The sequence below is a fragment of the Calliopsis andreniformis genome, unplaced genomic scaffold (genome assembly GCF_051401765.1).
Source record: "Calliopsis andreniformis isolate RMS-2024a unplaced genomic scaffold, iyCalAndr_principal scaffold0002, whole genome shotgun sequence".
NCBI classification, from domain to species: domain Eukaryota; kingdom Metazoa; phylum Arthropoda; class Insecta; order Hymenoptera; family Andrenidae; genus Calliopsis; species Calliopsis andreniformis.
Genome location: NW_027480423.1, coordinates 30,368,946 through 30,385,228, shown reverse-complemented (window position 1 = coordinate 30,385,228; position 16,283 = coordinate 30,368,946).

The window sequence follows — 16,283 nt, the reverse complement described above, 5'->3', positions numbered from 1 at the left end:
TACAACAGTCTTTTCATCGCATTACAGGAATAATTGCAACAAGCGTGAAAGTAATGATCATTTCTTCGTTCCAGGCAACCTAGGCCTCACTCTAGGGCGATGCTCCACCAGATCGAATAGTTAGGGCCTTAGAAGTCAACGCCCGAAGCATAAAATACAAAATAAATAAAACAGATTTTCCATCGTACAAAACGAAAAATTGCAAACAGTGTGAAAGATATGGACATTTCTACGATCCGGGCTACCTAGGCTTCACTCTATGGCGTTCTTCCACCACATCGAATAGCAACGGCCAACAGAAGTCAACGCCAGAAGCTTAAATACAATATAAATATAACAGTTTTTCCATCGTATAAAACGAATAATAGCAACCAGTGTGAATGTTATGGTCATTTCTACGTTCCGGGCAACCTAGGCTTCACTCTACGGCGATGCTCCACCAGATCAAAGAGATAGGGCATTAGAAGTCAACGCCCGAAGCATAAAATACAAAATAAATAGAACGGTTTTTCCATTGTATAAAACGAATAATTGCTGCCAGTGTAAAGGTTATAGTCATTTCTACGTTCCCGGCAACCTAGCCTTCACCCTAGGGCGTTGTTCCACCAGATTGAATAGTTAGGGCCTAAGAAATCAACGCCAGAAGCATAAAATACGATATAAATACAACAGCTTTTCCATCGTATAAAACAAATAATTGCAACCAGTTTGATAGTGATAGTCATTTCTACGTACCGGGCATCCTACGCTTCACTCTAGGGCGTTGCTCCACCAGATCGTATAGTTAGGGCCTTAGAAGTCAACGCCCGAAGCATAAAATACAAAATAAATAAAACAGTTTTTCCATCGTATAAAACGAATAATTGCTACCAGTGTGAAAGTTATGGTCATTTCTACGTTCCGCGCAACCTGGGCTTTACCCTAGGGCGTTGTTCCACGAGATGGAATAGCTAGGGACTTAGAATTCAACGCCATAAGAATAAAACACAATATAAGTACAACAGTTTTTCCATCGTATAAAATGAATAATTGCAACCAGTGTGAAAGTTATGGACATTTCTACATTCCGGCCAACCTAGGGTTCACGCTAGGGCGTTGCTCCACCAGATCGAATAGTTAGGGCCTTAGAAGTCAACGCCAGGAGCTTAAAATACAATAAAGATGCAACAGTCTTTCCATCGTTTTACAGGAATAACTGCAACCAGTGTGAATGTACTGGTCATTTCTACGTTCCGGATAACCTAGGCTTCACTCTAGGGCGTTGTTCCACCAGATCAGGTAGTTAGGGCCTAAGAAGTCAACGCCAGAAGTATAAAATACAATGTAAATATAACAGTTTTTCCATCGTATAAATCGAATGATAGCAACCAGTGTGAAAGTTATGGTCATTTCTACGTTCCGGACAACCTAGGCTTCACTCTAGGGCGTTGCTCCACCAGATCGAATAGTTAGGGCCTTAGAAGTCAACGCTCAAAGCATAAAATACAAAATAAATAAAACAGTTTTTCCATCGTATAAAACGAAAAATTGCTACCAGTGTGAAAGCTATGGCCATTTCTACGTTCCGCGCAACCTGGGCTTTACCGTAGGGCGTTGTTCCACGAGATGTAATAGCTAGGGACTTAGAATTCAACGCAATAAGAATAAAATACAATATAAGTACAACAGTTTTTCCATTGTATAAAATGAATAGTTGCAAACATTGTAAAAGTAATGGTCATTTCAACGTTCCGGGCAACCTAGGCGTCACTCTACGGCGTTGCTCCACCACATCTAATAGCTACGGCCTTTGAAGTCAACGCCAGAAGGATAAAATACAATATAAATACAACAGCTTTTCCATCGTACAAAATGAATAATAGCAAACAGTGTGAAAGTAATTGTCATTTCTACGTTCCGGGCAACCTAGGCTTCACTCTAGGTCGTTGCTCCACCAGATCAAATAGCTAGCGACTTAGAATTAAACGCCAGAAGCATAGAATACAATAAAAATGCAACAGTTTTTCCATCGTATAACAGGAATAATTGCAACCAGTGTGAATGTAATGGTCATTTCTAGGTTCCGGGCAACCTAGGTTTCACTCTAGGGCGTTGCTCCTCCAGATCGAGTAGCTAGGGCCTAAGAAGTCAACGACAGAAGCATAAAATACGATATAAATACAACAGCTTTTCCATCGTATAACACAAATAATTGCAACCAGTGTGAAACTTTTGGTCATTTCTACGTTCCGGGTAACGTAGGCTTCACCCTAGGCCGTTGTTCCACCAGATCGAATAGTTAGGGTCTAAGAAGTGAACGCCAGAAGCATAAAATGCAATAAAAATACAACAGTTTTTCCATCGTATACCAGGAATAATTTGCAACCAGTGTGATAGTAGTGGTCATTTCTACGTTACGGGCAACCCAGGTTTCACTCCAGGGCGTTGCTCCACCAGATCGAATAGTTACGGCCTAAGAAGTCAACGCCAGAAGCATAAAATACGATGAAGATGCAACAGTTTTTCCATCGTATAAAACGAATAATTGCAATCAGTGTGAAAGTTATGGTCATTTCTACATTCCGAGCAACCTAGGCTTCACTCTAGGGCGTTGCTCCACCAGATCGAATAGTTAGGTCCTTAGAAGTCAAAGCCAGAAGCATAAAATACGATATAAATACAACAGCTTTTCCATCGTATAAAAGGAATAATTGCAAACAGTGTGAAGGTAATGGACATTTCTACGTTCGGGCAACCTAGGCTTCACTCTACGGCGTTGTTCCACGAGATCGAATAATTAGGGCCTGAGAAGTCAACGCCAGAAGCATAAAATACAATATAAATACAACAGTTTTTCCATCGTATAAAGCGAATAATTGCAACCAGTATGAAACTTATGGTCATTTCTCCTTTCCGAGCAACCTAGGCATCACCCTAGGGCTTTGCTCCTACAGATTGAATAGTTAGAGGCTTAGAAGTCAACGTACGAAGCATAAAATTCAAAATAATTAGAACGGTTTTTACATTGTATAAAACGAATAATTGCTACGAGTGTAAAAGCTATGGTCATTTCTACGTTCCGGGCAACCTAGGCTTGACCCTAGGGCGTTGTTCCACCAGATCCAATAGTTAGGGCCTAAGAAGTGAACGCCAGACGCATAAAATGCAATAAAAATACAACAGTTTTTCCATCGTATAAAACGAATAATTGCAAACAGTGTGAAAGTAATGGTCATTTCTACCTTCCGGGCAACCTAGGCTTCACTCTACGGCGTTGCTCCACCAGATCGAAATGTTAGGGCCTAAGAAGTCAACGCCCGAAGCATAAAATACGATATAAATACAACAGCATTTCCATCGTATTAAATGAATAATTGCAAACAGTGTGAAAGTAGTGGCCATTTCTACGTTCCGGGCTACCTAGGCTACACTGTATGGCGTTCTTCCACCACATCGAATAGCTACGGCCTCAGAAGTCCACGCCTGAAGCATAAAATGCAATAAAAATACAACAGTCTTTTCATCGTATAACAGGAATAATTGCAACAAGCGTGAAAGTAATGATCATTTCGGCGTTTCGGGCATCCTAGACTTAATTCCGAGGCATTGCTCCACCAGATCGAATATTTAGGGCCTTAGAAGTCAACCCCAGAAGCATAAAACACAATATAAATACAACAGTTTTTCCATCGTACAAAACGAAAAATTGCAAACAGTGTGAAAGTTATGGTCATTTCTACGTTCCGGGCAACCTAGGCTTCACTCTACGGCGATGCTCCACCAGATCAAACAGATAGGGCATTAGAAGTCAACGCCCGAAGCATAAAATACAAAATAAATAGAACGGTTTTTCCATTGTATAAAACGAATAATCGCTGCCAGTGTAAAAGTTATGGTCATTTCTACGTTCCGGGCAACCTAGGCTTCACCCTAGGGCGTTGTTCCACCAGATCCAATAGTTAGCGCCTAAGAAGTGAACGCCAGACGCATAAAATGCAATAAAAATACAACAGTTTTTCCATCGTATAAAACGAATAATTGCAAACAGTGTGAAAGTAATGGTCATTTCTACGTTCCGGGCAACCTAGGCTTCACTCTACGGCGTTGCTCCACCAGATCGAAATGCTAGGGCCTAAGAAGTCAACGCCCGAAGCATAAAATACGATATAAATACAACAGCATTTCCATCGTATTAAATGAATAATTGCAAACAGTGTGAAAGTAGTGGTCATTTCTACGTTCCGGTCAGCCTAGGCATCACTGCATGGCGTTCTTCCACCACATCGAATAGCTATGGCCTCAGAAGTCCACGCCTGAAGCATAAATGCATTATAAATATAACAGTTTTTCCATCGTATTAAACGAATAATAGCAACCAGTGTGAAAGTTATGGTCATTTCTACGTTCCGGGCAACCTAGGCTTCACTCTACGGCGATGCTCCACCAGATCAAACAGATAGGGCATTAGAAGTCAACGCCCGAAGCATAAAATACAAAATAAATAGAACGGTTTTTCAATTGTATAAAGCGAATAATTGCTGCCAGTGTAAAAGTTATGGTCATTTCTACGTTCCGGGCAACCTAGGCTTCACCCTAGGGCGTTGTACCACCAGATCGAATAGTTAGGGCCTATGAAGTGAACGCCAGAAGCATAAAATACAATATAAATACAACAGTTTTTCCATCGTATAAAACGAATAATTGCAACCAGTATGAAACTTATGGTCATTTCTACGTACCGGGCAACCTAGGCTTCACTCTAGGGCGTTGCTCTACCAGATCGAATAGTTAGGGCCTTAGAAGTCAACGCCCGAAGCATAAAATACAAAATAAATACAACAGTTTTTCCATCGTATAAAACGAATAATTGCTACCAGTGTGAAAGTTATGGTCATTTCTACTTTCCGGGCAACCTAGGCTTCACCCTAGGGCGTTCTTCCACCAGATGGAATAGTTAGGGCCTAAGAAGTCAACGCCAGAAGCATAAAATACGATATAAATACAACAGCTTTTCCATCGTATAAAACAAATAATTGCAACCAGTTTGATAGTGATGGTCATTTCTACGTACCGGGCAACCTAGGCTTCACTCTAGGGCGTTGCTCCACCAGATCGTATAGTTAGGGCCTTAGAAGTCAACGCCCGAAGCATAAAATACAAAATAAATAAAACAGTTTTTCCATCGTATAAAACGAATAATTGCTACCAGTGTGAAAGTTACGGTCAGTTCTACGTTCCGCGCAACCTGGGCTTTACCCTAGGGCGTTGTTCCACGAGATGGAATAGCTAGGGACTTAGAATTCAACGCCATAAGAATAAAATACAATATAAGTACAACAGTTTTTCCATCGTATAAAATGAATAATTGCAACCAGTGTGAAAGTTATGGTCATTTCTACATTCCGGCCAACCTAGGCTTCACCCTAGGGCGTTGCTCCACCAGATCGAATAGTTAGGGCCTTAGAAGTCAACGCCAGAAGCTTAAAATACAGTAAAGATGCAACAGTTTTTCCATCGTTTTACAGGAATAACTGCAACCAGTGTGAATGTACTGGTCATTTCTACGTTCCGGATAACCTAGGCTTCACTCTAGGGCGTTGTTCCACCAGATCGAACAGTTAGGGCCTAAGAAGTCAACGCCAGAAGTATAAAATTCAATGTAAATATAACAGTTTTTCCATCGTATAAATCGAATGATAGCAACCAGTGTGAAAGTTATGGTCATTTCTACGTTCCGGGCAACCTAGGCTTCACTCTAGGGCGTTGCTCCACCAGATCGAATAGTTAGGGCCTTAGAAGTCAACGCTCAAAGCATAAAATACAAAATAAATAAAACAGTTTTTCCATCGTATAAAACGAAAAATTGCTACCAGTGTGAAAGTTATGGTCATTTCTACGTTCCGCGCAACCTGGGCTTTACCCTAGGGCGTTGTTCCACGAGATGTAATAGCTAGGGACTTAGAATTCAACGCCATAAGAATAAAATACAATACAAGTACAACAGTTTTTCCATCGTATAAAATGAATAGTTGCAAACATTGTAAAAGTAATGGTCATTTCTACGTTCCGGGCAACCTAGGCGTCACTCTAGGGCGTTGCTCCACCACATCTAATAGCTACGGCCTTAGAAGTAAACGCCAGAAGGATAAAATACAATATAAGTACAACAGCTTTTCCATCGTACAAAATGAATAATAGCAAACAGTGTGAAAGTAATGGTCATTTCTACGTTCCGGGCAACCTAGGCGTCACTCTAGGGCGTTGCTCCACCACATCTAATAGCTACGGCCTTAGAAGTCAACGCCAGAAGCATAAAATACGATATAAATACAACAGCTTTTCCATCGTATAAAAGGAATAATTGCAAACAGTGTGAAGGTAATGGACATTTCTACGTTCGGGCAACCTAGGCTTCACTCTACGGCGTTGTTCCACCAGATCGAATAATTAGGGCCTGAGAAGTCAACGCCAGAAGCATAAAATACAATATAAATACAACAGTTTTTCCATCGTATAAAACGAATAATTGCAACCAGTATGAATCTTATGGTCATTTCTCCTTTCCGAGCAACCTAGGCATCACCCTAGGGCTTTGCTCCAACAGATTGAATAGTTAGGGGCTTAGAAGTCAACGCCCGAAGCATAAAATACAAAATAATTAGAACGGTTTTTCCATTGTATAAAACGAAAAATTGCAAACAGTGTGAAAGATATGGACATTTCTACGATGCGGGCTACCTAGGCTTCACTCTGGGTCGTTGCTCCACCAGATCAAATAGCTAGCGACTTAGAATTAAACGCCAGAAGCATAGAATGCAATAAAAATACAACAGTTTTTCCATCGTATAGCAGGAATAATTTGCAACCATTGTGATAGTAGTGGTCATTTCTACGTTCCGGGCAATCCAGGTTTCACTCCAGGGCGTTGCTCCACGAGATCGAATAGTTACGGCCTAAGAAGTCAACGCCAGAAGCATAAAATACGATGAAGATGCAACAGTTTTTCCATCGTATAAAACGAATAATTGCAATCAGTGTGAAAGTTATGGTCATTTCTACATTCCGAGCAACCTAGGCTTCACTGCATGGCGTTCTTCCACCACATCGAATAGCTACGGCCTCAGAAGTCCACGCCTGAAGCATAAAATACAATAAAAATACAACAGTCTTTTCATCGCATTACAGGAATAATTGCAACAAGCGTGAAAGTAATGATCATTTCTTCGTTCCAGGCAACCTAGGCCTCACTCTAGGGCGATGCTCCACCAGATCGAATAGTTAGGGCCTTAGAAGTCAACGCCCGAAGCATAAAGTACAATATAAATACAACAGTTTTTCCATCGTGTAAAACGAATAATTGCAACCAGTTTGAAAGTGATGGTCATTTCTACGTTCCGGGTAACCTAGGCTTCACTCTAGGACGTTGCTCCACCAGATCAAACAGTTAGGGCCTAAGAAGTGAACGCCAGAAGCATAAAATACAATATAAATACAACAGCTTTTCCATTGTATAAAACGAATAATTGCTACCAGTGTAAAGGTTATGGTCATTTCTACGTTCCGGGCAACCTAGGCTTCACCCTAGGCCGCTGTTCCACCAGATTGAATAGTTAGGGCCTAAGAAGTGAACGCCAGAAGCATAACATACAATATAAATATAACAGTTTTTCCATCGTATAAAACGAATAATTGCAACCACTGTGAAAGTTATGGTCATTTCTACATTCCGAGCAACCTAGGCTTCACTCTAGGGCGTTGCTCCAACAGATTGAATAGTTAGGGCCTTAGAAGTCAACGCCCGAAGCATAAAATGCAATAAAAATACAACAGTTTTTCCATCGTATAAAACGAATAATTGCAACCAGTATGAAACTTATGGTCATTTCTACGTACCGGGCAACCTAGGCTTCACTCTAGGGCGTTGCTCTACCAGATCGAATAGTTAGGGCCTTAGATGTCAACGCCCGAAGCATAAAATACAAAATAAATACAACAGTTTTTCCATCGTATAAAACGAATAATTGCTACCAGTGTGAAAGTTATGGTCATTTCTACTTTCCGGGCAACCTAGGCTTCACCCTAGGTCGTTCTTCCACCAGATGGAATAGTTAGGGCCTAAGAAGTCAACGCCAGAAGCATAAAATACGATATAAATACAACAGCTTTTCCATCGTATAAAACAAATAATTGCAACCAGTTTGATAGTGATGGTCATTTCTACGTACCGGGCAACCTAGGCTTCACTCTAGGGCGTTGCTCCACCAGATCGTATAGTTAGGGCCTTAGAAGTCAACGCCCGAAGCATAAAATACAAAATAAATAAAACAGTTTTTCCATCGTATAAAACGAATAATTGCTACCAGTGTGAAAGTTACGGTCAGTTCTACGTTCCGCGCAACCTGGGCTTTACCCTAGGGCGTTGTTCCACGAGATGGAATAGCTAGGGACTTAGAATTCAACGCCATAAGAATAAAATACAATATAAGTACAACAGTTTTTCCATCGTATAAAATGAATAATAGCAACCAGTGTGAAAGTTATGGTCATTTCTACATTCCGGCCAACCTAGGCTTAACCCTAGGGCGTTGCTCCACCAGATCGAATAGTTAGGGCCTTAGAAGTCAAAGCCAGAAGCTTAAAATACAGTAAAGATGCAACAGTTTTTCCATCGTTTTACAGGAATAACTGCAACCAGTGTGAATGTACTGGTCATTTCTACGTTCCGGATAACCTAGGCTTCACTCTAGGGCGTTGTTCCACCAGATCGAACAGTTAGGGCCTAAGAAGTCAACGCCAGAAGTATAAAATTCAATGTAAATATAACAGTTTTTCCATCGTATAAATCGAATGATAGCAACCAGTGTGAAAGTTATGGTCATTTCTACGTTCCGGGCAACCTAGGCTTCACTCTAGGGCGTTGCTCCACCAGATCGAATAGTTAGGGCCTTAGAAGTCAACGCTCAAAGCATAAAATACAAAATAAATAAAACAGTTTTTCCATCGTATAAAACGAAAAATTGCTACCAGTGTGAAAGTTATGGTCATTTCTACGTTCCGCGCAACCTGGGCTTTACCCTAGGGCGTTGTTCCACGAGATGTAATAGCTAGGGACTTAGAATTCAACGCCATAAGAATAAAATACAATACAAGTACAACAGTTTTTCCATCGTATAAAATGAATAGTTGCAAACATTGTAAAAGTAATGGTCATTTCTACGTTCCGGGCAACCTAGGCGTCACTCTAGGGCGTTGCTCCACCACATCTAATAGCTACGGCCTTAGAAGTAAACGCCAGAAGGATAAAATACAATATAAATACAACAGCTTTTCCATCGTACAAAATGAATAATAGCAAACAGTGTGAAAGTAATTGTCATTTCTACGTTCCGGGCAACCTAGGCTTCACTCTAGGTCGTTGCTCCACCAGATCAAATAGCTAGCGACTTAGAATTAAACGCCAGAAGCATAGAATGCAATAAAAATACAACAGTTTTTCCATCGTATAGCAGGAATAATTTGCAACCATTGTGATAGTAGTGGTCATTTCTACGTTCCGGGCAATCCAGGTTTCACTCCAGGGCGTTGCTCCACGAGATCGAATAGTTACGGCCTAAGAAGTCAACGCCAGAAGCATAAAATACGATGAAGATGCAACAGATTTTCCATCGTATAAAACGAATAATTGCAATCAGTGTGAAAGTTATGGTCATTTCTACATTCCGAGCAAAATAGGCTTCACTCTAGGGCGTTGTTCCACCAGATCGAATAGTTAGGTCCTTAGAAGTCAACGCCAGAGGCATAAAATACGATATAAATACAACAGCTTTTCCATCGTATAAAAGGAATAATTGCAAACAGTGTGAAGGTAATGGACATTTCTAGGTTCGGGCAACCTAGGCTTCACTCTACGGCGTTGTTCCACCAGATCGAATAATTAGGGCCTGAGAAGTCAACGCCAGAAGCATAAAATACAATATAAATACAACAGTTTTTCCATCGTATAAAACGAATAATTGCAACCAGTATGAATCTTATGGTCATTTCTCCTTTCCGAGCAACCTAGGCATCACCCTAGGGCTTTGCTCCAACAGATTGAATAGTTAGGGGCTTAGAAGTCAACGCCCGAAGCATAAAATACAAAATAATTAGAACGGTTTTTCCATTGTATAAAACGAAAAATTGCAAACAGTGTGAAAGATATGGACATTTCTACGATGCGGGCTACCTAGGCTTCACTCTGGGTCGTTGCTCCACCAGATCAAATAGCTAGCGACTTAGAATTAAACGCCAGAAGCATAGAATGCAATAAAAATACAACAGTTTTTCCATCGTATAGCAGGAATAATTTGCAACCATTGTGATAGTAGAGGTCATTTCTACGTTCCGGGCAATCCAGGTTTCACTCCAGGGCGTTGCTCCACGAGATCGAATAGTTACGGCCTAAGAAGTCAACGCCAGAAGCATAAAATACAATATAAATACAACAGTTTTTCAATCATATAAAACGAATGATAGCAACCAGTGTGAAAGTTATGGTCATTTCTACGTTCCGCGCAATCTTGGCTTTACCGTAGGGCGTTGTTCCACCAGATGGAATAGTTAGGGCCTTAGAAGTCAACGCCCGAAGCATAAAGTACAAAATAAATAGAACAGTTTTTCCATCGTATAAAACGAATAATAGCAACCAGTGTGAAAGTTATGGTCATTTCTACGTACCGGACAACCTAGGCTTCACTCTAGTGCGCTGCTCCACCAGATCGAATAGTTAGGGCCTTAGAAGTCAACGCCCGAAGCATAAAGTACAAAATAAATAGAACAGTTTTTCCATCGTATAAAACGAATAATTGCTACCTGTGTGAAAGTTATGGTCATTTCTACGTTCCGGGCAACCTAGGTTTCACTCCAGGGCGTTGCTCCACCAGATCGAATAGTTACGGCCTATGAAGTCAACGCCAGAACCATACAATACAATATAAATACAACAGTTTTTCCATCATATAAAACGAATGATAGCAACCAGTGTGAAAGTTATGGTCATTTCTACGTTCCGCGCAATCTTGGCTTTACCCTAGGGCGTTGTTCCACCAGATGGAATAGTTAGGGCCTATGAAGTCAACGCCAGAAGCATAAAATACGATATAAATACAACAGCTTTTCCATCGTATAAAACGAATAATTGCAACCAGTGTGAAAGTTGTGGTCCTTTCTACATTTCGAGCAACCTAGGCTTCACTCTAGGGCGTCGCTCCACCTGATCGAATAGTTAGGGCCTTAGAAGTCAACGCCAGAAGCATAAAATACAATATAAATACTACAGTTTTTCCACCATATAAAACGAATAATTGCAACCAGTATGAAAGTTATGGTCATTTCTGCTTTCCGGGCAACCTAGGCTTCACACTAGGGCGTTGTTCCACCAGATGGAATAGTTAGGGCCCAAGAAGTCAACGCCAGAAGCATAAAATACGATATAAATACAACAGCTTTTCCATCGTATAAAACAAATAATTGCAACCAGTTTGATAGTGATGGTCATTTCTACGTACCGGGCAAACTAGGCTTCACTCTAGGGCGTTGCTCCACCAGATCGAATAGTTAGGGCCTTAGAAGTCAACGCCCGAGGCATAAAGTATAAAATAAATAGAACAGTTTTTCCATCGTATAAAACGAATAATTGCTAACAGTGTGAAAGTTATGGTCATTTCTACTTTCCGGGCAACCTAGACTTCACCCTAGGGCGTTGTTCCACCAGAAGGAATAGTTAGGGCCTTAGAAGTCAACGCCCGAAGCATAAAGTACAAAATAAATAGAACAGTTTTTCCATCGTATAAAACGAATAATTGCTACCTGTGTGAAAGTTATGGTCATTTCTACGTTCCGGGCAATCTAGGTTTCACTCCAGGGCGTTGCTCCACCAGATCGAATAGTTACGGCCTATGAAGTCAACGCCAGAACCATAAAATACAATATAAATACAACAGTTTTTCCATCATATAAAACGAATGATAGCAACCAGTGTGAAAGTTATGGTCATTTCTACGTTCCGCGCAATCTTGGCTTTACCCTAGGGCGTTGTTCCACCAGAAGGAATAGTTAGGGCCCAAGAAGTCAACGCCAGAAGCATAAAATACGATATAAATACAACAGCTTTTCCATCGTATAAAACAAATAATTGCAACCAGTTTGATAGTGATGGTCATTTCTACGTACCGGGCAACCTAGGCTTCACTCTAGGGCGTTGCTCCACCTGATCGAATAGTTAGGGCCTTAGAAGTCAACGCCAGAAGCATAAAATACAATATAAATACTACAGTTTTTCCACCATATAAAACGAATAATTGCAACCAGTATGAAAGTTATGGTCATTTCTGCTTTCCGGGCAACCTAGGCTTCACACTAGGGCGTTGTTCCACCAGATGGAATAGTTAGGGCCCAAGAAGTCAACGCCAGAAGCATAAAATACGATATAAATACAACAGCTTTTCCATCGTATAAAACAGATAATTGCAACCAGTTTGATAGTGATGGTCATTTCTACGTACCGGGCAAACTAGGCTTCACTCTAGGGCGTTGCTCCACCAGATCGAATAGTTAGGGCCTTAGAAGTCAACGCCCGAGGCATAAAGTATAAAATAAGTAGAACAGTTTTTCCATCGTATAAAACGAATAATTGCTAACAGTGTGAAAGTTATGGTCATTTCTACTTTCCGGGCAACCTAGACTTCACCCTAGGGCGTTGTTCCACCAGAAGGAATAGTTAGGGCCTTAGAAGTCAACGCCCGAAGCATAAAGTACAAAATAAATAGAACAGTTTTTCCATCGTATAAAACGAATAATTGCTACCTGTGTGAAAGTTATGGTCATTTCTACGTTCCGGGCAATCTAGGTTTCACTCCAGGGCGTTGCTCCACCAGATCGAATAGTTAGGGCCCAAGAAGTCAACGCCAGAAGCATAAAATACGATATAAATACAACAGCTTTTCCATCGTATAAAACAAATAATTGCAACCAGTTTGATAGTGATGGTCATTTCTACGTACCGGGCAACCTAGGCTTCACTCTAGGGCGTTGCTCCACCTGATCGAATAGTTAGGGCCTTAGAAGTCAACGCCAGAAGCATAAAATACAATATAAATACTACAGTTTTTCCACCATATAAAACGAATAATTGCAACCAGTATGAAAGTTATGGTCATTTCTGCTTTCCGGGCAACCTAGGCTTCACACTAGGGCGTTGTTCCACCAGATGGAATAGTTAGGGCCCAAGAAGTCAACGCCAGAAGCATAAAATACGATATAAATACAACAGCTTTTCCATCGTATAAAACAGATAATTGCAACCAGTTTGATAGTGATGGTCATTTCTACGTACCGGGCAAACTAGGCTTCACTCTAGGGCGTTGCTCCACCAGATCGAATAGTTAGGGCCTTAGAAGTCAACGCCCGAGGCATAAAGTATAAAATAAATAGAACAGTTTTTCCATCGTATAAAACGAATAATTGCAACCAGTTTGAAAGTGATGGTCATTTCTACGTTCCGGGTAACCTAGGCTTCACTCTAGGGCGTTGCTCCAACAGATTGAATAGTTAGGGCCTTAGAAGTCAGCGCCCGAAGCATAAAATGCAATAAAAATACAACAGTTTTTCCATCGTATAACAGGATTAATTGCAACCAGTTTGAAAGTGATGGTCATTTCTACGTTCCGGGCAACCTTGGCCTCACCCTAGGGCGTTTTTCAACCAGATCGAATAGTTAGGGCCTAAGAAGTGGACGCCAGAAGCATAAAATACAATATAAATACAACAGCTTTTCCTTCGTATAAAAGGAATAATTGCAACCAGTATGAAAGTTATGGTCATTTCTGCTTTCCGGGCAACCTAGGCTTCACACTAGGGCGTTGTTCCACCAGATGGAATAGTTAGGGCCCAAGAAGTCAATGCCCGAAGCATAAAATGCAATAAAGATACAACAGTTTTTCCATCGTATAGCAGGAATAATTTGCAACCAGTGTGAAGGTTATGGTCATATCTACGTTCCGGGCAACCTAGGCATCACTGTAGGGCGTTGCTCCACCAGATCGAATAGTTAGGTCCTTAGAAGTCAACGCCAGAAGCATAAAATACAATATAAATACAACAGTTTTTCCATCGTATAAAACGAATAATTGCAACCAGTTTGAAAGTGATGGTCATTTCTACGTTCCGGGTAACCTAGGCTTATATCTAGGGCGTTGCTCCAACAGATTGAATAGTTAGGGCCTTAGAAGTCAGCGCCCGAAGCATAAAATGCAATAAAAATACAACAGTTTTTCCATCGTATAACAGGATTAATTGCAACCAGTTTGAAAGTGATGGTCATTTCTACGTTCCGGGCAACCTTGGCCTCACCCTAGGGCGTTTTTCAACCAGATCGAATAGTTAGGGCCTAAGAAGTGGACGCCAGAAGCATAAAATACAATATAAATACAACAGCTTTTCCTTCTTATAAAAGGAATAATTGCAAACAGTGTGAAAGTAATGGTCATTTCTACGTTCCGGGCAACCTAGGCTTCACTCTAGGGCGTTGCTCCACCAGATCAAACAGTTAGGGCCTAAGAAGTGAACACCAGAAGCATAAAATTCAATATAAATACAACAGCTTTTCCATCGTATAAAACGAGTAATCGCTAACAGTGTAAAAGTTATGGTCATTTCTACGTTCCGGGCAACCTAGGCTTCACTCTACGGCGGTGTTCCACCATATCGAATAGTTACGGCCTTAGAAGCCTACGCCTGAAGCATAAAATACAATAAAAATACAACGGTCTTTTCATCGTATAACAGGAATAATTGCAACAAGCGTGAAAGTAATGACCATTTCGGCGTTTCGGGCATCCTAGACTTAACTCTGAGGCATTGCTCCACCAGATCGAATAGTTAGCGCCTAAGAAGTCAACGCCAGAAGCATAAAATACCATATAAATACAACAGTTTTTCCATTGTATAGAACGAATAATTGCTACCAGTGTACAAGTTATGTTCATTTCTACGTTCCGGTCAACCTAGGCTTCACCCTAGGGCGTTGTTCCACCAGATTGAATATTTAGGGCCTAAGAAGTGAACGCCAGAAGCATAAAATACAATATTAATACAACAGTTTTTCCATCGTATAAAACGAATAATTGCAAAAAGTGTGAAAGTTATGGTCATTTCTACATTCCGAGCAACCTAGGCTTCACTCTAGGGCGTTGCTCCAACAGATTGAATAGTTAGGGCCTTAGAAGTCAACGCCCGAAGCATAAAATGCAATAAAATACAACAGTTTTTCCATCGTATAAAACGAATAATTGCTACCTGTGTGAAAGTTATGGTCATTTCTACGTTCCGGGCAACCTAGGTTTCACTCCAGGGCGTTGCTCCACCAGATCGAATAGTTACGTCCTATGAAGTCAACGCCAGAAGCATAAAATACAATATAAATACAACAGTTTTTCCATCATATAAAACGAATGATAGCAACCAGTGTGAAAGTTATGGTCACTTCTACGTTCCGCGCAATCTTGGCTTTACCCTAGGGCGATGTTCCACCAGATGGAATAGTTAGAGCCTAAGAAGTCGACGCCAGAAGCATAAAATACGATATAAATACAACAGCTTTTCCATCGTATAAAGCGAATAATTGCAACCAGTGTGAAAGTTATGGTCCTTTCTACTTTCCGGACAACCTAGACTTCACCCTAGGGCGTTGTTCCGCCAGATGGAATAGTTAGGGCCTAAGAAGTCAACGCCAGAAGCATAAAATACGATATAAATACAACAGATTTTCCATCGTATAAAACGAATAATTGCAACCAGTGTGAAAGTTATGGTCATTTCTACGTTCCGGGCAACCTAGGCTTCCCCCTAGGGCGATGCTCCAACAGATTGCATAGCTAGGGCCTTAGAAGTCAATGCCCGATGCACAAAATGCAATAAAAATACAACAGTTTTTCCATCGTATAGCAAGAATAATTTGCAACCAGTGTGAAGGTTGTGGTCATATCTACGTTCCGGGCAACCTAGGCATCGCTGTAGGGCGTTGCTCCACCAGATCGAATAGTTAGGTCCTTAGAAGTGAACGCCAGAAGCATAAAATACAATATAAATACAACAGTTTTTCCATTGTATAAAACGAATAATTGCTACCAGTGTAAAAGTTATGGTCATTTCTACGTTCCGGGCAACCTAGGCTTCACCCTAGGGCGTTGTTCCACCAGATTGAATAGTTAGGGCCTAAGAAGTGAACGCCAGAAGCATATAATACAATATAAATACAACAGTTTTTC